The sequence below is a fragment of the Amblyomma maculatum genome, chromosome 11 (genome assembly GCF_055883805.1).
Source record: "Amblyomma maculatum isolate TAMU_Amacu chromosome 11, ASM5588380v1, whole genome shotgun sequence".
In the NCBI taxonomy this organism is placed as follows: domain Eukaryota; kingdom Metazoa; phylum Arthropoda; class Arachnida; order Ixodida; family Ixodidae; genus Amblyomma; species Amblyomma maculatum.
In genome coordinates this window covers 95,256,624-95,280,947 of record NC_139354.1, presented here as the reverse complement: position 1 = coordinate 95,280,947, position 24,324 = coordinate 95,256,624, and the positions used below count along the sequence as shown (strand labels likewise).

Below are 24,324 nucleotides of genomic sequence, written 5' to 3'. Positions count from 1 at the left end.
GTCATGTTTGTGAAATATGCCAAATGCCATCGTAAAAAAAAAAAGAAAAAACTGGCACCCATTGCTGCCAGCCAATCCGTAGCCACCGCACCCAGCGTGGGCGGAACAGGTCGCTCCTGCTGCCGCGGTCTGTCGGCGCCGAGTTGCCGACACGGCGAATTTCTTTCGCCACCTTCAGATACGCATGCTCTGTTGATTATGGATAATAAGCGCCTAATTTCATGAAGGAATAAAAAAAATTACTATTTCCAAAGCGCTTCCAGCTACGGCTTTGATGTGAAACCGTTTAGGCGTTTAGGCATAGCGACGACTAGGGCCTAGCACGCGGCCAGAGCGCCGTCGTCGGCTGCTTTCGCGGGAAGCGTCGTTGCGGTAAGCTCGCGGTATCCGATGTGGCAATCGTTACGAATTTGCCATATGTTTTCTTGATGAGGACAAGCTACACTGTAAAAACAAATACACCTCTTTGGGCATTTGTCTGATTCAAAACACCCTTACACCCTGAGTCTAGGGTGTTCGTGCCATTGAAAATCACCTCTTGCATGCCAAAAGGGTGCTTTGGTTGGAGAATATGCCTTAGGGTGTTACGGGCAAGCAATATCACCTAACATGCTGGGGGTATACGGCTGCGTAACTTCGTAGCCTTTTATACACAAGCGGCGCTGCTAATATAACCCAACACCTAAATAAAGCACCAAAAGTAACGCTAAAATTAAAATTACACACGAATGCTTTCTAAAAATGAAACAGAAACTGAAACAAAATTTCACCGCCAGGAGGCCGCCGGTAGCTACGAACGCTCTTTTCAAATTTCACAATATGGCCGTTAGCATTGTGGGGTGCGTTTCGACCACGTTTCGGCGAATGCTGAATGTGCTTCTTCGATTGTGTACCCTCGTGAAATGTGTTACATTTCCCATGCATATGTGTTACAGAAGTGTGTACGCTTGTGAAGTGCCTTCTACATGTGGTGTTTAACGCAAACGGGCATTTATCGTGTCGGCAAGTGTCCGGGCGTCCGGGCTTCTTTTTGCTTTGCTCAGGCCGAAGGACTGCTGCACCGCTTTATGTTTGAGATGTTCGAAAGAAGAAGGCATGGACGATTTTTTTTTTCTGCGTGATTAAGAGGTATATGCGCCGACTACACTGCACTCGCGCAGAAATCGCACTGGTTGGTTCGGTGCCGGTGATACGAAGGCGGACAGCGTACTTTGCGGCTGACGCAATCGTCTGTAAAGGTAAGCCTATTCTCACGCATATTGCGCTTTGTGGGAACAGTTTCCTACCGGATTGCGGCATTCTGTGTCTTTTTGTGCCGGAACGCTCCAGAATGTGTTGTGAAAACGTGAGACACGCGCTTGTTTTCACCTGGCTGCCAAAATGACATCGCACATGTGGTAGATGTCGCGGCGAGTTACGCAGACTTCGCGCAAGAACATCAGTCTCAACTTTCTTGAACAGAAATAATGTATGTGCTACGTTTCCTTGCATTTTGTACGCGCAGGAGGTTCACGAAACGATTTTCGTTTCTTGACAGTTTGATACTTGCGCTCAGTTCGCTACGACTCGGTTTTGTTCTACCGTTTCCGTTCGTGCGGCAAGGCCATGTTGGCGTACTACCTTAATTCTCCTAGCACTCTCGACTCCCCCCTCCTCCCTCATCTCTTACACTTCGCGCTCGCTCTCCTGAAACCTCTTTCATTCTTCGTCATCTTCTTTCACTCGGAGCGCTGCGACCCCCCCCTTTCTTTTTTATTTACTCGGAGCATAGGCGCGCACCGTCCTGCTGCTCGGGGAGCGTCCTCCCGCAGCCCTTCTGTTTAAACTTTTTGTTCGAGGAGGCTATGTTCGTTCTCGGCGGCCGTTTAGCGCGGCACGCCTCTACGCTCGTGCTCTCGGCATCGAAGTGCGCTGGTCGGCCGGCCTGGTTGCATAATAGTTTATTATAAACTGCGTAAACTGTATGCCGCTATCGTCAGCCTATGTTAACTTCCCCGCGTCTGGATTTGCCTTTTTTAATCACAATGGGAGCATTTTTAATTTTACGGGGACCATATTTTGCGGTTGCATGGAATGTGAAGTTGCATTTTTATTATGCTGCTTTTGTTATGGCGTTTACTTTCGCTCTCGAAGAATCATTTAGGTACGTATTTTATTTTCAGCAAGACTTCAATTAAGGCACTTGTACACGTGCTAAGTCAGCTGATGTGGTTCAAACAATCCAGTTTTCATTATTTTTGTGGTCACATTTCAACATAACTGTTTGACCGTATTACTTGATTTTTGTGTCTTCTAGTCTTATTCTAGTCTAACTAGAATAAATGGATTTCGATACTGATGCCTCAGCATTCAAGTAGAGGTCGACAGCTTAAATTCTGTGGCCAAATATTGTACCGGATGTTGCTATTACAGAGTTTGATTCTGACCAGATGTTTAATTTTTTTTTCCTTAAATGTACATATGAAGCGGTTATCATAGCCTTATTCGCATATGTTTACCTTCTTTGCTCATCACAGTGCGCATATTGCAGGCAAATTTGTGACTTACTGTTATTAAAAAATTTGTAATGTATGTGTTGAAAGCAGTTTACTGATTTAAAGGGCCCAGAAAACAATTTGACTTTCATATGCTAACGATGCATGTCTGTAGATTGTCTCTAAGAATTGAAGCCTACTTTTTAAAGCTGAGCGGGGACCCTTAGTTTAGAGATATATTACATATTTTATTGCCATTCAGCCGTGTGCCAAGTTGAGGGAAGGAGGATCATAATTTTTGCTTTGTTATTTTTTATATTAGACTTTCCTTAATATTGCTTGCAGTTTGGCGATGAGTGTCAAAATACTGATGGTTTTTGCAGTTTTCTAACCTTAGTAAATATTTGTATTTGCTGTTTGCTAATGTCAGTTTTTTTTTTTTTTCAGATATGTACAAAGGCATCAATTGCCTTAGCTTTCGTACAATGGTTTTTAATATTCAGTTACTTGAAACATTGAGTAAAATGAATTCTTTATGTCTACCATTCACACAAACTTGCAGTTCTTACATGACTTCAACATGCTGATCAAGAAGGACGGCAAAGAGGCAGTTGAAATTGGCCTTAACAAGACACTTGTCTTGGTTTTGAAGGACACCATTCGTGCAAGAAAAAAGGACATTGCCCGGGTGCTCGAAGTATGTTCTGAGGGAATGCGTGAAAGGAGAAAGAAGCGTAAGTATTAAGCTGTTTCCTTCTGTTTGCTGCATGTGATATCTAATTGGCAGTTTTTCGCTAAATGCCTACATTTTTGCCATTTTGCAGTGCCTTATAGATATACTAAAAACATGGCTGAGCATCAGAAAGAATAATAAAACCATAACTAGCCTGTGCATTTCTTCATATGTAACAATTTTCGCATTAGCTAAATTTAAATTACCTATTGTTCTTCTCCATTGTAATGGTGCAGCCTTTTCGAATCTGTTCAACTAGTAGCAGAGAATTAGGTGATACCTGATTCAAATCTTCACAAGCTTTGCTAATTTTTGCTGTCAGATGTTTGGCTTTCAGTTTGCGTTCCTCTACATGTTCTCAATTTTGTTTATTTGCCTTCCTAAATTAGACAATAAATTATCGCCTCAAAACTCGGCTGTCTCTTTTTACCTGCAAGGAGGTACACCATTGTTGTGTTACTTATTTCTGTTGTAGATGTACAGACAGTATGCATTCTGCAACTCTTGGCAAACATTGGGAACCAGCCGGGAGCTCTGGATGTTATGTTTGTATCATTTGTAAGTTTTCTCTTTGTCATTTGAATATTCAGGAAGCCTACTTGAAACCGACTTTATTAGCGAATTTTCTTTGTTTCTAAAATGGTTTACAGTCTAACTTGTAATATGTATTAGTGTTTCATAATTCAAATAGAAATACTACACAAGTTTTCATCACAACTGTGAATTCTTTGCTGTGAAAGGATTATTTGCACTGTAAGTACAATGAAAAGCATTTTTAAGGGACTCCCGCCATCACATGCTTACCCCGTCGTATTGCATACAAGAGTCACCTGATGAAGCACTGGTAATGTCAAGATTGGTGCAGTGTGCCATTTGTCTAAGCACTCTGCTGCAGTGGACCAGCAGTGCTTTACCAGATGGCTCTTGCAGGCAGCTTGGTGGGGTTTAGCATTTGCTGGAAAGGGGTCTCTCAACCTGCTCATGCATGCTAGTACCTAACATGTTCCTAATGTCTGGAATATATAATCTGCGACTGCTTCAAAAGAAATATTTGCCACATTGTCTTATCGTACAGGCTTTTGAAGGTGGGTATTGCACTTTAATAGTTGTTTTTAAAAAATGCTGTAATTTGCTAGCCAAGTTTGAAATGATGTAATAATTTTAATTCTTCTGAGATTAGGTTTACCACATTGGTTGGGAGAAAATACTGCTGTGTTTCAAGGTTCATGCTGTATAAATATAATGCCTTCAACTACAGGTGCTAAAATTTCATGCATTAACCATGTGGCACTGTCATAGACATTTTCATTTGTAGTAAACATTCTGAATAAATCCAAATTGTTATTTTTGCATTTCAAGTTAGTCAACATATTTTTAGTATTCGAAACTTTAGTATTTCAAAGTGCTCAGACTGCCTGCCGCTATAACGATTACAACTTCTTGAACACTTGAGCTTCCTGCCGCCTCTTGAGGCTCACCACTGTTCTGGATGTCTATGCATACAATGTGCTATGCGTGGAAAATGTTTTAACATGAAATGCTTCGGTGTCGACATTTTTTAGAGCTTCTGCTGTTTGGTTGTTTGGTAATGCTCTGCTGTTGCACATGTAATTGTCGCTCAACTCAAAGCTCCAGTGTACACTTTCAATGAATAATGTGTGATGAAGTTTCAGAACTGCCACATAGGGCAGCGAGAACACTTTTTCCTTGTTACTAAACCTTAAATGTAAACACTTCAGGAAGCATTGCGATGACCTAGGGCTTGGCTGGTTCATACTTAGCACAAGAAGACGTGCAAAAGTTCAGAAATGCATTATGTGTTATGTATTACATGCACTTTGTTTTTTTTTGTAGTGCCCCATAACTAAGTATGCTCTTTCCACGTTTCTTTTGTTTGGTTCTGCAGTATCTACTTGGCTAGTGCAGGGTATGCTGTAGGCCTTGTGTGAAGCCTTCAATTGAGCCAGCTGTTATTATTTCAGTAGTAAACACCGTGCTCCAGTGCTGTTTATTGTTTATTTATATTTTTAACTATCATAATAAGCATTCCAGTTCATGTGAAATGAAAAGTTCGTGGGGCAGCATAGAAGTTCTCTAACCCAGGTGCTTTTGATGAGTGTAGCCATTTTTGTTTGATAAAATAGCTTGCATAATCTAAAATTACCATGCAACAGCATGCTGCATGGATTAAAATGGGTTGACCTTATGTGCTCTCATTTATGACTTGATCAGACTGCTGGCTTTGTGCCTCCTGAACCAACCATAACAGTATACTCTGCATTGTTAATTTTGAGATAACCACCAGTGGTTTCTGATAGGGCCCTTTTCCAGCACACTGCGGTACACTAAAGGGGCATTGGCGTATTCTAAATATAGAGTAGAAAATATGTTGAATTTGCTTTTTGCCAGGTGCAGTGCATATTTATACAGCTGCTCTGTTATGCAGTTTTCACAATTTTTTGAAGGAACAGGAAGAAAAGCCTGCCACGCCGTGTGTCGGATATACTGGGAGCAGAATCAAAGAAGCTGAAGAGCATTTCCCCTTCATTCAGCAGCGGAAGCTACTTCGAGTCATCGACTCTACTTAGGGTATTGTTCCAATAATGGGTCGATTTTGGCTGTTCAATCTGACATATGACAAGGGGTTCGACAATTTGTGCTGCTTTATAGAGCCCTCTTTTTGGGCGTCTGCGTGTCGAAGCCAAGATGCGCTGCACGACGCTTTATTTCATCGCTTAAGGCCGAATTTTATGCAAGCGCACGCGTTGACACTGACAAAGCACAGGATTAATATTGTGTAATGCGATTATTGTTGCATACGACTAAAAGCTTTGTTGTTATTTTTTAAGAAATGTCACCATGCTGTTGTGTTCATTGTTCGGTTCTGTTTTTGAAAAAAAATTGTATACTTTGTTGTCTGCATTTGTTGGAACTGTTTTGCTGCTTTCATTTTTTTAGGTATTTACGTACATACCATGTATGTTTTTGCCCGTCTGCTAGGCTCTCGGTGGAAAGTAGCAGTTTTGTTAAATAAATGAGGCTCCATAGCGCGCATCAATAAAGAAACAGAACACAAGTGCCCCTTGCCCCCCCCCCCCCCCCCCTCCACCAGCACCCGAGCACCCACTAGCCCGAACCCTGACCCTTCTATGCCGAATAAAAGACCTCCAGTTTCCTTCTGTGTGACATTTTTTTGTACCATGCTCTGTGAATTTGAAAAAACAATCATACTGGCATGGGCCATTCTAGATGTCAAAATAATGCCATGCAGCATCTCTTTACATGCTCATTTGGCATTACAGGTGGTTAAAAGGAATACCATTAAGCTTGATAGCAAATGTGCACATAGGAAAAGCATTAAGGAACGTGTAGTGGCAAAAGTATTTCCTAATTAGGGAATGCAATATATGGACGTTATCCGCACTGATTTTTATCAAGGGGTGTAAGGGTGCAATGCCACAGCTTCCACCCTGCAATAGGGTGTAAAGGTGATGAAAACACCCCAGTGCATTGGCCCCATAGAAGGGTGTTATGACCAACCGAAGCACCATCTTTGAGGGTGTACTGGCACTCTGAAGCCACTTTTTTTCAAGGCTGCATGGGTGTTAGTTATAGACATGCGAAAACACCTAATAAGGTGTTTTTGTTTTTACAGTGTAGGGCATTTTTCGACGGGCCTTAATACGCCGAGCGAACGATCTGGCGAAAACGTACGGGAGTCAACGGGGCTGTAGTATGCTGCGCCATAGGGCGATACTCGAAGGTTCTATAGAAGCGCCTTCGGAGAGTACACTAGATACTGCCTATTTTACGTGTTGATCTTGACACTTGCTTTAGTGCGCAAAGTGTACGCGTTGTTGAAACTCGTACGCGTTTCGCAGTCGAGCGCAGACGTGTGCACCTTCCGTGCCCTTTCGTAAACAAACGCCGCCGACATTGCCGCTGACTTCGTAATTGATAGTCCTAATCAACAGGTTGGTTCCAAGGCATGCAAGACAGGAATGTCAATTTAAAGGCTGCTTTCGTTTACAGCGCAGTGATCTTCGCAACATATTGAAGGCGCACCAACATTTGCATGTCAATCGCAGTTACCATACTTTGAAAATGGCATTAGCTTTGGTCGTGTAGCAGCGCGTCGAAAAAAAAATGGCATTAACCTGAACAAATGTCATTCGGTGCGATTGCTTGCTTTCTGCGTCGAAAAACCACGATTCACGGCCACCGTCGTTCTCGTGAAGCATCACTGGAAACTTATACAAACGTGTTCCTGGCAAGGTTTTATGTCTGTTTGAAAAATCAACTACGCAGCAATTCTTCCCGGACATTGCTAAAGATTGACAGCGGCGTTATATCAGTTAAACCACGACCAAAGACGAAAACGCGACGCGCGCGCATAGAGGCTGACATGAACAGCGCCCGACCGAGCCCGCCTACGCTTTGCGGCTTAGGCGACAGGCGGCGTTGTCGGCGTTTTGCGCATCGCCTATAAAGGAGGTAATGCCGCTGTCCGTCCCTGCCGCTCACGCCTAACATCGATAACCGTGATTAGCCACCAACGTCTGTGCTGGGTTGATCGTCGCATCATCGCATTGCGCTTGTGTAGCACGGGCACATTTCAAGTCGCCACCGGATAAATGGACTTTTCGGAGCCCACCGAGTGCAGAGTTGATTCGCGATTTGACCGTAATAGGGGAGCTCGCCCGAGGCCGGATTCGAGAGTCGAGCATCGGCGGCGCAACTCTCCGTGGTTCGCCCTGCGCGCTTCCGCAGGCGGCGGCGAATTTGCGAGAGGAAATGCGTGTTGCATGCTGTACGCTGGGGGGCACCGTAGGCGCGGTGGGACTGTGCGAGCATCTGTGCTGTACCCCGCGCATCAGTGGCTTGCCCGTCGCTTGAGTGTACGTAGTACGTCTTCGGACGCGCGGCGCTGTAGAGAGAGCGCGTTGGTAAGCCCGTCCTACGGAGGGATATTCGCGGCCGACGAAGGGCATGGCTTTTCTAGAATATTTTCAATTAGGGCTCGCAGCTTGTTTGGAAACCGAACGAAACATTTGCTTCGGGAGAGTCGAATTCAGTGTACATGTGCTGCAACGCGCTGCGAAGCAGCACGCGTGTTTTCACCGCTCGCCCCCGAGCCGTCTGAGCCCTATAAAGGAGCCATGCTCGTAGGCGTTGGCGGCTTTTACTTTTTTTTCCTGCAATATATTTTGATGTCTCTCAAAGCCCGGCAATAAAAAAAGTCTGTCAAAGCCTGGCAATAACAAAAAAAGGCAAAGCGGCAAAGGCCGAGAGTAGATCTCACACACAAAAAAATAAACTGAAGTATTCACACCATTTCTCGAAGCCTAAGTCATCTGCGTAACCTCTACGTCACCAACAACGACTGTTGCCAGATGCAAAAGCATTTTCGGCCAATTTTCACAACCGCTATTTTCATCCAGCTCATAAAACAAGTCCACTGCGCTGTTAACGTCGAGGTCACTTGCGAAAGTTGTTTAGAGAACTTGGCATGAAAAACTGCATGTTACACACTTCAGCACGCAGTTTTCGGGCCAACAGTTCACCTTAATCTCGTTCCCATACACCACTTGCGCGGCTTCGAGTGGAGGAGGTATTCTCGAGGAGAACTTGTCGGAGGAAACCCCGATGGGCGTTCATGAATCTGAATCGGCCCTGGAGTGGAGGAGCGGCTATATTCTCCGCTCCAAGGAGTGGAGGTGGAGCGTCGAGTCGAGGCCCGTTTGTGAATACTGGCGATAGCGTGAGAAGAAAACAGGAGCATGGGGACGCAGAAGCGGCGCTCACTCCATGCAGCTTCGTGGCGGCAGCGTGTCGCAAGACTCTCCTCACATTGTTCCGTTGTTGTTGTTGTTATGAACTTTATTTTTCCACCGATGTAGGACGCCCCCTACTCCCCGCCCCCGGTACGAAGGCCTATGGGACGGAGGCCGGGGCCTCCGCGACTAAAGACAGGCGAAGCGACAGTGTTTCTATGTGGCTTCAGCCGCCAGGCGGACAGCTTGCTGCTGATTGGCGGGGGACTCGCTCCGCAGTAGCAGTTCCCAGGCTTCTCTACTATTTATATGTTTTCCTTGGCGCCAGGGGAATCAAGGCATTCGCAGATTATGTGATCCAGAGTACCCCTTTCTCCGCAGGTTTCGCATTTATCGTCCGCCTTTTCCTCCACCTGCGTGTGGAAAAGCCAGACGGGACTTGGGAAATTCCCAGCTTGCAGGCGTCGCCAAGCGACGGCCTCCTTGTTAGTTAGCGTTCGGTCCGGTGGTGGCAGGGACCTTCTGCTAAGTCTGTAGTGTTCTAAAATTTCCTTATAAGTTTGCAGCCTTTCGTCCATCCCATCGCAATCAGGCGGCTCTACGGCTGCCTGGAAGTAGAGAGCTCCGGCTAGCTCGTGCGCCGCCTCGTTGCCGGGGACGGACTCGTGCGCGGGGGTCCAAATAATTCGAATCTTTCAAGTTTTCCTTTCTCTAAAATTTTGGCTGCCTCCGTCGAGACCCTCCCTTTTCCAAAGTTCTAGACAGCTGTTTTTCTGTCACTAATAACTATGCTGGCTTCCGTTCCAACGCAAGCGAGCGCTATTGCAACTTCTTCAGCCGTGTCCACATTCCGGCTTCTAACGGACGCGGCGGCGGCGGGCACGCCGCGGCCGTTGACGACCACAGCCACCGCCACCCCCGAATTCCCGCTAGCCGCGTCCACGTAGGCGACCTCCCCCAGCTTCATATTCCCCGCTTTCTTTGCGAGAGTCGCGGCCCTCTTTTGTCTCCTCTCCTTGTTGTACGTAGGGTGCATGTTTTTAGGTAGGCGGGGGGGGGGGGGCCACTATTATATATTCGCGACACTCTCGTGGAATGTCTACTTTGTGGCTTGTTCCTCTATCTGACTGCAGTCCCACCCAGCCGAGGATGGTTCTGTCCGTGGTGGTTCTGCTGAGTCTTTCTAGTGCGCCATGCGCACAGCGTGTACGATATGTAGGAGATGCACATGTGTCACTAAATCGTTGATTCCGCAGAAATCGCGGCGGAGGCAGAAAGGTGAATCCTTTCACAACAGAATGACCATTCTCTCTGCACCGAGAACCTTTCACCAATGCGACCACATCCGTTCTGACTCCTGAAGGCAGAAACCGTCTACATCGCTGAATCATCCGTTTCCTGCAGGTGTGCATTCCGGCCGGAACAATGATCTTTCAGGGGTTATGTATAAGTGCCTCTCTGCCGAGCTTCATAGATGAAATCCTATAGCTCCACGCTTGTAGATGACGTGAGGATGAAGCGACGCCCATTGCCCCACGCCGGCGCCGCGGTGACCGCATAGTGCTCGGTAACTCAAGACACCCCGCGCATATACGCCGCTCGTAAGTCACAGGACACGATTTCACCTAGCACTGCAGCGTCAACAAACCCCTGGCTGCTTTGCCCTTTGAGATCCCTAACTCTCTCTTTACTTCCGTGCACTCCTGTCTGCCGAGAACCTGCACCTCTGCACGCTGAGAGCGTCTCATTCTGTCACGTCGAATATAGCCCGCGCTACACGCCCTTACAATACGAAGATAGTATATGCGTGAGTTATGAGTGGATTGTGAAAACGCTGTAACATTCCCCCATACTGAGGGAACATGATATACTGCAATCACTGTCACTACTTTCGCCCCGAGGCCAACAAGGGGGCAGCTTTCGCTTTCTACCTGCGTTGGCGTGGCCATTTCGTGTGGTACGCTTTCACGTCGTCTGCTACACTGCCGTCCAAAGTGTTTCTCGCCCGCTCCCGCATGATGACGCCACATCCTCCCGCAAAAGGCGGATTGTTGTTGTGGCTGTAGGAAGAAAGAAAAGAAAATCCACAGGTCTGCTACTAACTCTGTAGCTGAGCCACCTCCACTGCCTCGTGCGGACAGAAGAGAAAATAGACAAGAAAGAAAAGGAGAGGGAGAGAAAGACGCGCGCCGCAACAGCCATCGTCCACAACAGAAGCAGTGGCGGGTGCAATGACGGCCTACAACAGAAAATTTGGTGTCTGGCTAGCCCCCGCCGCAAGCGGCATTGACCTACCGTCTCATCCCCGTAGGGCCAGGAACTGCCACCCTTCACCTCCTCTCCGCGGGATGCGTCCGTGCCAGGCTAATGACGGGAACCAGATTATAGGATAGGTAGGGTAGGCTTTCGCCATTCTCTTGTTGAGAGACATCTAAGAGACTCTATTTTGTTTCTTTCCTCCACTGTGGATTTTTTCGTTACAACGGACAAGAACGACACCGGCTTTTCTGACCGCGGAGCCCTTACGCTCTAGCGTAAAATTTCTACGCAAATGTCGGCCGCAGGCTGCCTGTGTGAGTGCCCTCTCTTGCCAGGTCTGTGTGCTAAAAAAGTACATAACCTCCTGAATATACAGGCTTTATAGTCTCTTTTGTAACGAAAGCTACATTGGTCACGAACTTGCAATTTCGGTGTGGCGGTGATCTGAGGAGGCTCATAATGACCGTAAGCCGTTGCCTAGCAACCGCCGCAGCTTGCGAGTGCCGCGCCATCAGGGCAGACGTCACACCGCGCGCCTTGCCGCGCAGTCGCCGCCGCCGTTTCGTATGACGTGAAACCCCTTCCCGGAACAACGTGAGAGCCGATTTTGTTCTAGGCCTAATATTTCCTAATGTTTAGATGTCTCTCAACAAGAGAATGGCGAAAGCCTACCCTACCTATCCTATAATCTGGTTCCCGTCGTTAGCCTGGCACGGACACATCCCGCGGAGAGGAGGTGAAGGGTGGCAGTTCCTGGCCCTGCGGGGATGAGACGGTAGGTCAATGCCGCTTGCGGCGGTGGCTAGCCAGACACCAAATTTTCTGTTGTAGGCCGTCATTGCACCCGCACCGCTTCGGTTGTGGACGACGGCTGTTGCGGCGCGCGTCTTTCTCTCCCTCTTCTTTTCTTTCTATTTTCTCTTGCCCCGCCGGGGTGGTGCAGTGGTAAGACGCCCGACTACTGTGCCGGAGTACCCAGGTTCGAACCCGACCTCGGCGGCTGCGTTTCGATGGAGGCGAAACGAAGAGGCGTCGTGTGCTGTGCGATGTCAGCGCACGTTAAAGATCCCCAGGTGGTCGAAATTACTTCGTAGCCCTCCACTGTGGCTCCTCTTTCTCTCTTTCCACTTTCGCTACCATCTTCCTCCCTTCCCTTACGGCGCGGTAGCGGTGTCTACAGAAAATCAAGTGAGACAGTTACCGCGCATTTCCCTTCCTATAAATAAATAAATCAGTTTTTTTCTTCTGTCCGCACGAGGCAGTGGAGGTGGCTCAGGTACAGAGCCAGTAGCACACCCGTGGATTTTCTTTGCTTTCTTCCTGCACCCACAACAACAATCCGCCTTTTGCGGGAGGATGTGGCATCATCATGTGGGAGCGGGCGAGAAACACTTTGGACGGCAGTGTAGCAGACGACGTGAAAGCGTACCACACGAAATGGCCACGCCAACGCAGGTAGAAAGCGAAAGCTGCCCCCTTGTTGGCCTTGGGGCGAAAGTAGTGACAGTGATTGCAGTATATCATGTTCCCGCAGTATGGGGGAATGTTACAGCGTTTTCACAATCCACTCATAACTCACGCATATACTATCTTCGTATTGTAAGGGCGTGTAGCGCGGGCTATGTTCGACATGACAGAATGAGACGCTCTCAGCGTGCAGAGGTGCAGGTTCTCGGCAGACAGGAGTGCACGGAAGTAAAGAGAGAGGGAGGGATCTCAAAGGGCGAAGCAGCCAGGGGTTTGCTGATGCTGCAGTGCTAGGTGGAATCTTCTCCTGTGACTTGCGAGTGGCGTATATGCGCGGGGTGTCTAGAGTTACCGAGTACTATGCGGTCAACGCGGCGGCGGCGTCGAGAAATGGGCGTCGCTTCCTCCTCATGTCATCTACAAGCGTGGAGCTATAGGATTTCATCTATGAAGCTCGGCATAGAGACTTATACATAACCCCTGAAAAGGGCATTGTTCCGGCCGGAATGCACACCTGCAGGAAACGCGCGGCATTTTTCTGGAAACAGATGATTCAGCGATGTAGACGGTTTCTGCCTTCAGGAGTCAGAACGGATGTGGTCGCACTGGTGAAAGGTTCTCGGTGCAGAGAGAATGGTCATTCTGTTGTGAAAGGATTCATATCCTTTCTGCCTCCGCCGCGATTTCTGCGGAATCAACGATTTAGTGACACATGTGCATCTCTATACATATCGTATGCGCATCTCGGTAAGGAAGCAATGCTGTTATACGTCCAGAGCGATCCACTCCGCAAGTGAACCAGCATGAACCCGCCAGGAGACTCATTTGTGCCGGGCGGTTTCCTTGCCGTAGTAAACAGTTGGACAAAGACGACGATTACGAAGCCCAATAACGAAGTGCATCTGATTGCGTACATCGAAGAAAGAAAATCCGAATGATTTAGCGAGCACGAAGGCGAGCCTTTAAGGTAAAAAAAAAAAAAAACCGTGCGTCGTGCATGAGTGTCAATTGCGTCATATGCTCCGAGTGGCAAAAACACAGAAACTATAGGTATATATGCATCTAAAGGAAATATGCATGATGAAAAGTGCCTACTGGAGTTTGCAGCCAGCCTGTAACGCACCAGTGATAGCTGCAATATGGATTTCTTCGGTGTTTGCTTTAATTATGTGCGCCGGGGCCTGAAGACGATGTATTTTGTCGTTTTTTTTCTTTATGTGCGAAAGGGCTAAGTAGCTTAGATATCACAGGCGGCCGTGTGCGCTAGGCCGTAATAGTTAGCCTGTTGTATCGTGACTGCCACTTGACTAACAAGAGAAAAAAAATACGGCCTTTTACTGCACTGCCGCTCGCGAGCCTCTTGACCAGCTCAACCACTCGGCTCGCGAACGGCGGTGCATCACAACAAACGCCAAATTTGTTTTTCTTTTTAGTCAGGTGGCAGTCGCCATAAAACATGCTAAATATTACGGTATAGCGCATGCAGCCACATGCGATATCTGCGCTACACTGTTTCTTTGTACATAAAGAAAACAAACGACAAAATACATCGCCATCAGGCTCCATCGCACATGAAGCAAACACGCGCCGAACAAATGCTCATTGCGGCTATCACTGGTGGGTTACAGGCTTGGTGCAAACTCCAGTAGATACTTTTCAACATGCAAATTTTAGTTAGATGCATAGATACCTGCAACGAAGTGCTTTTCGCAGAGTCGAGAGCACGCAGTCGGTTGCTAAGGTCGGCTATTCACATCTTGACGCTTAATTCAAGCTTCACGTCGTTGTTGGTCGCGGCTCGCCGAAGGAAACCTGAAAAACTGCTTCTTGCGTCCCGGCACGTCTAAAGAGTGGCAACCGTACGCGCCAGATGTGGTTGGCATCGCTTTGCCAAGCCTGTGACGGCCACCGTGCCGCCCGGTGCCGCCAGACCCCGTGTACTTTCGGCGCCGAGAAACGCCGTCGACGCCGTCGAATGCGTTTCCATGGATTGCCCATACGACTTCGCGCATGCGCAGAAAACTCGCGCAAAGCGAGGACTTCCTATATAGCAATTTGACGTTTGCGGAGATTTTAAGGCACCCGTGCCCATTGCGATGTCAGACCACATTTACCCCGGGTGGTCGTAATTTTCTGCACCCTTCAATACGGCGCTTCTGTTAGTCTGAGTGACTTTGGAAAAGCACAATGTATTTTACGTTAAAGATACCAGGTACCCGAAATTATTACCGAGCCCTACACTATAACGACATTTAGATGGACACGACAGGAGCGGGTTGAGTTATTGGTTGGTTGGTTCGTAGGAAGGGAAAGGCGCAGTATCTGTCACACTGGCTCTGTGGACACCAGAACCGAGCCGTAAGGGAAGGAATGAAGGTGGGAGTGAAAGTGAAAAGAGAGAAAGGGGAGCCGTAGTGGAGGGCTACGGAGTATTTTGACCACCTGGGGATCTTTAACGTGCGCTGACGCCGCACGCGTGACCGTTCTCTCAACGGTAGGGTCCACTGAGCAGCGTCACCTGGCGACGGCTAGCGAAAATATTGTAAAAATGAATAAGAGTGCATTTGAAGCCTGCTGTGCTCGTTGCCTCAGTGGCGCAATTTTTTTTAGGTAAATAATGTATTAACATTACTTACCTGAGCACTTAGCGAACAAAATATATGTTCGAATCCTGTATTTTTAACTTTTTTTCTGAATTTGTTTTTTAAACTGCTCCATTAGAATAAGCTACCAATATCTTTCCTAGGGGGGTGTTCCCCTTTAGGTTGCATCATGTGATGTTTTTATTTTTTGACAGCAACAAAACCAGCCGTGAACACAGCCACGTGATAACAGCATGACAATGCTAACACTCCCGCGCAGAGGGTTGGTTGACTTGACTTCGCTGCAGGAAGCATGCAAGCGCTGTCGGGGTGAGTGAGGTCACAGTGGGTGAGAAGAACAGTACAGAAAACGTTAGAGATGCGCGGGGTAATACCGGATTCGGGTGCCGTCTGCTAGTTATTCGGCCACCGTAATCATCGCTCGACCAGAGCCGCGGTGCTGCGCTCGACGGGTCGTGTTCATGTGAACCCGCTAGGGTTGAGTCCAACTAAACTTCTCAACTCGACCCTCCGCTGTCGGGTCTATGTAAACAGGGCTTATGGCAATTCTTTCTCGTTTCTTCACTTCTGTCTTCCTCCGTTACCTTACAGTCGATTCAGGCAACACCTAAGGATCAGGTTACACCGAGATCGAAGAGATACTGCACCTTTCCTTTTTATTGCGAAAGCAATACTGCCAGCATTTTTCTGCCGTCGGTGGAGGTAGTTCCTTCGCTACCACGTGACAGCGTGACGTCACGACCAGAGGAGAGCAGGGGCCCCAACTCGTCTCTTCGGCCGTAGTCGTTCCTTCGATCGGCGCGGCGGCTACCACGTGACGGCCTCCTCGGCCTGCCGCATGAGGGCGCTCGCTAGGAGAGGATAAACGATAACACGATGCCTCTAGAGGCGGAGAATGAAAATTCTGGAACCATATAAGCTTGCTAGGGAAGAAGAATCAAAGAAAGCAGGATCGGATTCAAGATAACGAGGGAAATTGTTTGAAGGGAGATAGTGCAGTGAACTACATTACATCAGCTATAGCCGAGTCATTTAAGAGCGACGATAGGGTAGTCTCCGCAAATCAGGAAGCAACGCAAGGTAGAAGAATAGAAAGCAGCTTAGAACTGACCAATTTAAACTGGAAAAAGGCAGAAAAAAAATTCCTAGAAGCACATCTACAGGAATAGATGGAATCCTCAAGCTGTATAATGAACTTGGTCCAAAAAGTAAGGAAACGTTGCTAAAAGCTCTGGAAACAGTCTTAACAAATAAGCAAATTCTGCCCCGCCGGGGTGGTGCAGTGGTAAGACGCCCGACTACTGTGCCGGAGTTCCCGGGATCGAATCCCGGCCTCGGCGGCTGCGTTTCGATGGAGGCGAAACGAAGAGGCGTCGTGTGCTGTGCGATGTCAGCGCACGTTAAAGATCCCCAGGTGGTCGAAATTACTCCGTAGCCCTCCACTACGGCCCCCTTTCTCTCTATCCACTTTCACTCCCACCTTCATCCCTTCCCTTACGGCGCGGTTCAGGTGTCCACAGAGCAAGTGTGACAGATACTGCGCCTTTCCCTTCCTATGAACCAACCAACCGGACCGTTGGCGGCAGAGTAAAATAAATTTGATGTATAAAGGGAAAGGATGCACATAAAATCCTACAGGCCGATTACCATAACATTTGTTATGTACAGGTTGGCCATGCAGGCGGTGAAATTAAAGGTGCAAGCATGGGTAAAAAGTAACAAGATACTGGGAGAACTTCAGAACTGCTTTAGAAATGGTAGGCGCTTAGATAATACCCTGTTCGTGCTTACCCAATACATTGAAATATCTAGAGCGGAAAATAAACCTTTGTATTTGGCCTTCCTGGACATAAACGGGGCGTACGACAACGTAAGCAGGGAACTCCTGTGGAACTTATTAAAATAAGAAGGTATCGGTTATGAGATAATAGAGCTCCTACAGGAAATATACCGGGATAACAAAGTAGAAATTACGTGGGAATGGATAAGAAGTACGCAACATGTCAAAGTATGCAAAGGATTAAGACAAGGCTGTCCTCTATCACCGCTGCTGTTCATGCTTTATATGATAAACCTGGAACGGTGGATACAAGACAGTAACCTAGGTTTTAACCTGTCATATAGATTAGGTGGAAACGCGGTAGAGCAGCGCCTCCCCGGTTTGATGTATGCAGACGATATTGTGCTGCTAGCTGAGAGTCTGGAAGAGTTGCAAACTCTAGTGAAGTATTGCGGAGATGAAGGGGACGATCTAGGCTTCAGTTTTAGCGCAGTTAGGTCGGGTCTGACAATTTTCAACGGCTCAACTGAGCAGGGTCTTAAAATACAAGGCCATGAAATACCTAGAGCAGCAGAATATAAATATCTGTGGGTATGGGTAAACGAACGATTGGCATACATTGGAAAGCATGAGCAATCACTTAAGGCCAAAGGGCGAAGGAATGCCGGAATAATGAAGCATAAGGCATTGTGGGGATACAACAGGTATTAGGTATTGAGGGGTATTTGGAAAGAAATTATGGTGCCCGGACTTACTTTCGGAAATGCGGTTTCGTGCCTAAAATCAGAGGTACCGTCGACATTAGAAATAAATCAGAGATCCGTTGGACGATTAGCACTAAGTGCCCTCGGCAAAACTACAAATGAGGCGGTACAGGGAGATATGGGCTGGGCATCTTTCGAAGTAAGGGAAGCTCAGAGTAAAATATTATATGAGGAACGCCAGAGGAAAATGGACAGTAACAGATGGGCAGCTAAAGTATTTAAATACCTGTACTTAAAAAGCGTTGACACACAATGGAGGAAAAGAACTAGGAAACTAACTAGTAAGTATGCTAGTCACAAGGACGGAGAAATAAAGAGCATTAAGGAACAGGTAAAAAACACAGAAGGTAAAAATTGGATAAATTCGATGGAAAAAAGAGTGTGGAATTATACCGAAAGTGGAAAATGCAGATCAGGAAGGAAGCTTCCTTTGATAACTCAAGAGGCAGTGCCCTACTTTTTGCAGCTAGATCAGGTTGCCTTACAACACGCAGCTACAAAACGAAATTTAACAATGGAGATGACGCATGTGCTGTATGTGGTAACTCCAGTGAAACAATTGACCATATTATACTCGAATGCAATGGTATCTATCCGGAAGTTGATGCAGGCGCAATCAATTTTCCTGAAGCTCTGGGGTTTAGAGATAACAGTGGCCGGGTGAATAAACCGCCGGTGGAAACTAGCAAAAAACGACTGGAAGATTGGTGGCTTAAAAGCAGAGTAGTGACATAATGTTAGTAATGTAGGAACAAAATTTAATAAATAGAATGATGGTTTAGTTAACCATTTTAAATCAATAATTAAGATATAGGAAGAAAAATGAGCATGATAGCTACTGCTACCACCCCGTTTCAAAGGGGACGCTCCTATATTCCATCCACCCATCAATCCATAAACGGGGCACCGCAGGCGCGCTCTGCTTAGTCATGTCTGAGGAGTTGTACAAGGCGTCGCTGGAGCGACGTGCTGCGCGGAAACGCCGGTGCCAGCCGAGGAGACAGACGAAGAAAGGCAAGAGCGGTTGGCTAAGCAACGCGCCTATGCCGCAGAATGGCGAGCCCGGCGGCGTTCTACAAGTTCAGTGAGCGAGAGTAGTTTCATGCACTCTCTGAATGCCGAAGAATCGTCTATGAACAGTGCAGAGCGATATAATTACCACAGCAGAAAGCGCCGTGTAGAAGAGCCACCGGACCAGAGAGAAGAACAGGGGCCGAATCCACGAAAGAGTTCGCTTTGGAACGCGTTCGCTTTCTCTCTCGCCCCCTCGCTCCATTGGTCGCACGTCGCCACCGCTGGCGGTGACGCGACTTCACGAAGGTGGGACCACGGATTTTGTTTACGTCACGAGACATGTCAATCAAATGAAAGCGAACGCGTTCGGTCGATGTGTGTGGAACCCGCTAAGTGGCGTTCGCTTCAGCGCGAGAATCATGCAGTACGTGCCCCCCCTCGCCCCGCTGTTGTTCGCATTGCTCAGCGAATGTGATGGCAGCTTCAGCGGTCTCGCGCACATGACGATCCTATCGACATGCCTGACGATGCCTTCCGAAGGCACTTTGACTATCGAAGGGGCTTGTACGCCGGCTATACGGAGAGCTATAACCGCACCTTGGCCCAACGAGAAAAAGCGCGCTCGCAGCAGAGCGGAAAGTACTCTGCGCGCTGCGGTTCTTCGCTACCGGAGGCTTCCAGGCGGCAGTCGGTAGCGAGGCAACTATACGGCTCCCGAAGACGTCGGTGTGCGGGACGATTTTGGCCGTCGCTCAGGCAATCTTGCGTGTAGGCACTGAAAAAAACTGGGTGTCGTTTCCTTTGACGCCCGAGGAGAAGGCCCGCGTCAAGGCAGAACAACCGAGATGGGACCGCCCAGCAAAGCTGATTGGCTGTTCTCTGCCCCCAGCGTTCATCCCACCCTTCTCCCCCCAGTGCCTACGTCAAATTGACGTACGTCACGGCAAAGCGAACGCGTTCCAAAGCGAACTCTTTCGTGAATTCGGCCCCAGCTTGCTAAAAGAAGGATGACGTATGCAGAGAAGAAGCAGAACGGTGTGGTGAACCGAGGCGGAGACATTATGGCTCAACGACTGGAAGAACAAGTGATGAGAGTCGGCGAGTTTGAGTCTGCTACGTGTGTTTGAGAAACGCTTCACGAACAATCCGTTGTTAGCTTCGTCGCGTTCGTTGCCCATGTTTGGCGGTAAGTAGCCTCGCTGATTAAAGAACATGAGGCGCCCGTATCGACTTCGAATTTTAGCGGCCTTCCCTACCAAGAGTCACTACTTTACCGACCACCAAAGCATGTCTATTGGAATAAACAAACAGTAGAAGCCATGTTGAGTCCAGAGTAAATCCTTTAGTTTCACAAAAGGCGAAGCCATGCCAATCCACCAGCAGAGCCAAGCGCAGCCAGGGAGGTATTGCTTTCGCAATCACTCAGGCTTAACCAGAGCTAAGCCACAGCTAATGTTTCTTCAAACCAATGTAATGCCTTACACCTTATCGTCACGGCTTGTTAAAGATCCCTAGGTGGTCGAAAGCACTCGAAGCAATCCACTATATGCCCTGCCGGGGTGGTGCAAAGGTAAGACGCCTGACTACTGTGCCGGAGTACCCGGGTTCACATCCGACCTCGGCGGCTGCGTTTTGATCGAGGGGAAACGAAGAGGCGTCCGTGTCCTGTGCGCTGTCAGAGCACGTTAAAGATTAATAATAGTAATAATAATAATAATAATAATAATAATAATAATAATAATAATAATAATAATAATAATAATAATTGGTTCACAGGAAAGGAAAGGCGCAGTAACTGTCACACTTGCTCTGTGGACACCTGAACCGCGCCGTAAGGGAGGGGAGAAAGGTGGGATTGAAAGTGGGAAGAGAGAAGGGGGAGGCGTAGTGGAGGGCTACGGAGTAATTTCGAACACCTGGGGATCTTAAACGTGCGCTGACACCGCACAGTGTGGACGCCACTTCGTTTCACCTCCATCGAAACGCAGCCGCCGTGGTCGGGTTCGAGCCCGGGAACTCCGGCACAGAAGCCGGCCGTCTTACCACTGCACCACCCCGGCGGGACCGTTAAAGATCCCCAGGTGGTCGAAATTACTCCGAAGCCCTCCACTACGGCTCCTCCTTCTCTCTTTCCACTTTCACTCCCAACTTCCTCCCTTCCCTTACGGCGCGGTTGCGGTGTCCACAGAAAACAAGTGAGACCATTAGAGCACCTTTTTCTTCCTATAAATCAATCATTACTCGCAGCAATCCATATGGCACTCTCTCTCTGCTCTCCCTTCCGCCTTCCTTTCCTTGCGGCGCAGAACAGATGTCCACCGTCCAAGTGTAACATATACTGCAACTTTCCATTCCTGTGTACCAATTATAATGTTTTCATATTATGCCGAAATCAAGGATAAAATTTATATGCACTAGGAAACGCTGTGTGACAGACATCTGTCTTTGGAAACACGGGTATATGCAGGCCGATGAGAAATACATAGTTTAAAATCTACATGTTTGCACAATGGCAAGTTTTACGCCATGGGGTTCAGGCACTTGTACTGACCAAATTTGGATTCTAGTAAAGTATGCACTTAGTATTGCGCGCGGAAAACATGAGGCACGCGTTGTTTGAATGCCCAAAAGCGCTGGTGATGTGGCGGTTAGTGTGGAGAATGTTCTCCGTGCACGGTGGCCCTGGCGCCAGGCCTCCAGACGGATGTTTTGCGCGGCTAGTAGTTGCCTGTGTATATTTTGTGCTGTGGAGGAGGCATTGCCTTGCTGAAGTCCGTAGAAAACCAGTCAGGGCCATGCACCCAGCGCTGCAGCGACTGCGTCGTCTATCGTGGAAGTATCTCTCTGGTCAACTGGACAGAGATGGAGAGGCGCGGTTTCTGCAGCGCTCGCACACCCGTTTCTTCGTCGTTCGGGACGGCAGGCTTGCTAGGCCAGCTTTGCCATACTAACCCCTGCCACACAACCCACCCTTTGTTACGTAACTCGAATCATGAGGAAGTGTATTGCCATATACGGTTTATCATCTGTCATTAAGTTTCTCATTGTGATTTCTTTTGAACTTGTGTTTTGTAGGTAGTGATGAACACGGAATAACTATTATTATGTGATTGTTGCTAGTATCGCACCTTTCCTTGTCCTCCTATGTATGTACTACAGTGCGTGCGTGTGTATATATACAAATACCTATGTGTGTAGGTACTTGGAGGTCGTGGGTTCGGTTCCCACCATCGAGACGTTGTTTTTTCTTCAACTTTGTGTTTATCTTTCTCCTAAAATGATTACATTACTACTTTATGTGATTACCGAAGAAAAAATTTAAAAAAAAAGACAAGCACAATTTCCATTCCTTTTCATGGATTCGCCGACTGTTGGCTTCTTTCCTTATTGTATTATAATGAGCACCCTCATTTCCCCTTCATTTATCTGCTTGTACCTATGTGTGTGGAAGACTCTACTCTCCGTCTCCTCCTCTGGAAGTACCTGTCCGAGCTTCTGGAAACAGATGGGGAGGCGCGGTTCCTACAGCGCTGGCATGCATGTTTCTGTGTTTGTTCCGGATGGTCTCGCTATACCGGCACTGCTATAATGAGTGTTAGAAAGTGTCCTGTGGTGTTTCTTCTGAACGTCCCCCCTCCCATTTTTTCTCCTTTTTGGCAGGGATATTAAAGTCTTAACACGTGCATATTGTGTACTATCTAGCTTGGTATTAGTGCAATGGTCGTTGTCCTGGACGGATCTGCAGCTTGTATATAATTGTCTGATATAGTGTTGGACAGAGCGTATAGTATATAGTGTGTAGTTATATGACCATGTATTCTTTTTTTGGAGTAGCAATAAACTTGTCTTCAGCGTGTATCATTGTTTTATATAGTGTTGGACAGTGTGTATATGACCATCTATCATCACTTTTTGGAGTTGCAATAAAATTATATTCAGTGCGACTCAGCTCGGACGATAAGCGGCGCACCTCAAATGAAAGATGGAGGCCTTGGGCAGTCAGCCGCCTGCCCCCAGAGATCAGAGACTTAGAGTGGCGGCGGAGCCGGGGAGTTCTGCCCGTGCTTCAGCGCCTAGCTTCATGGGGCGTCGTGCGTAACGACAGCTGTCTCAACTGCGGTGCGACGGAAACAATCTACTATGTAGTATTTGACTGCTCAGTGGCACAAATCATGCGGCGCCTCGTGAGACGTACGTTTTCTCTACACTACGGGCCAGGCGTTCGTCGCCCGCGCCGAGTGTGTGCGCGCCTGGATGTGCAGTGTCATGTCTATTTTGTGGCGTCGCCGCTTCCTGGCGGAAGCACGCAGGCGACTGGTATGCGCAATATATCCAGCGCTGCGATATCTATATCTCCTCCTCTGGAAGTAAATGTCCAAGTGTCTGGAAACAGATGGGGAGGGTCGGTTCCTGCAGCGCTGGCATACACGTTTCTTCGTCCGGGTGGCCTCGCCATGCCGTCACTGCTATATTGAGTGTTGTCAAGTGTCGTGTGGTGTTCCTTCTTAACGCCTTCCCGCCCCCCTTTTAGAGGGCAGCTCTTTGGCGCCCGTTCCTGGGTTTTGCGTCGGCCTTGTAACCAGCTCGTTTCAGCCTCCCAGTTCGAGCCGGCGCTTCGGCAACCGAAGCCTCGCAGGAAGAGGGAGGGAGTACACTCAGCGGCAAAGGATGGGGACAGGAGAGCGCGCAGCATCCGGAGTACGCGAGGTAAGGAGAGGAAGGGGTTCGCCTAGGCTGCGCGTAGGCCCATAGGAAGGTTGCGCTACGAAGAGATAGCAGCACGATGTAAGACTTACACCGTGGATAGCAGCGACTAGGGTGCCTCGATGCGCTCGCCCCACTCCACCGCTCCGGAGGGTGGGCACATTCCTTGAAAGGGTCAGTGCCGCCTCTAGGCCTTCATATTTGAGCCCACGCAAGTGTGTTCTGCTTTTGCGGCGGCTGCCACGTGGCGTTACTTGGCGTGGGTTCAAGTTTGGGATTGCAGATGGCAGGAACGCTAAACAAGGTGTTTGGTTTGTGGGATTTAATGTCATAACGCAACTCAGGCTATGAAAGACGCCGTAGTGAAAGACTCTCGAAATTTTGACCACCTGGGGTTGTTTGACGTGCACTGACATCGCACAGCACACGGGCGCCTTGCTTTACGCCTCCATCGAACAGCTGCCGCCGAGGCCGGGATTCGATCCCGCGTCCTTGGGAACAGTAGTCGAGCTCCGTAACCACTGCACCACCCCGCCGAGGTCTAAAGAATAGGACACTTCTGGAGGAAAGGCGTAGTATCTCACACTTTCTCCAAGAAGTGTTTCGATTGTACGCCATCGCTCCTGTTCTGTGGCGTTCCTTGGCGCGCGTTCAAGATTGGTTGTTTTGCTTGGTTTGCGGGGTTGAACGTCCCCAAGGTGGCTCAGGCTATGAGAGACGTCGTAGTGGAGGGCTCCAGAAATTACGACCAC

At 48.1% G+C, this 24,324-nt stretch overlaps 1 long non-coding RNA gene across 1 annotated transcript; it reads left to right on the top strand.

Moving 5' to 3' along the window:
- The first annotated feature begins 881 nt into the window (after positions 1–881).
- On the top strand, positions 882–3,823 carry LOC146174435 (uncharacterized). The gene is made up of 3 exons (XR_014702175.1): positions 882–1,238; positions 3,037–3,208; positions 3,683–3,823. It is a non-coding gene; the product is annotated as an uncharacterized LOC146174435 (long non-coding RNA).
- The last annotated feature ends 20,501 nt before the right edge of the window (positions 3,824–24,324 follow it).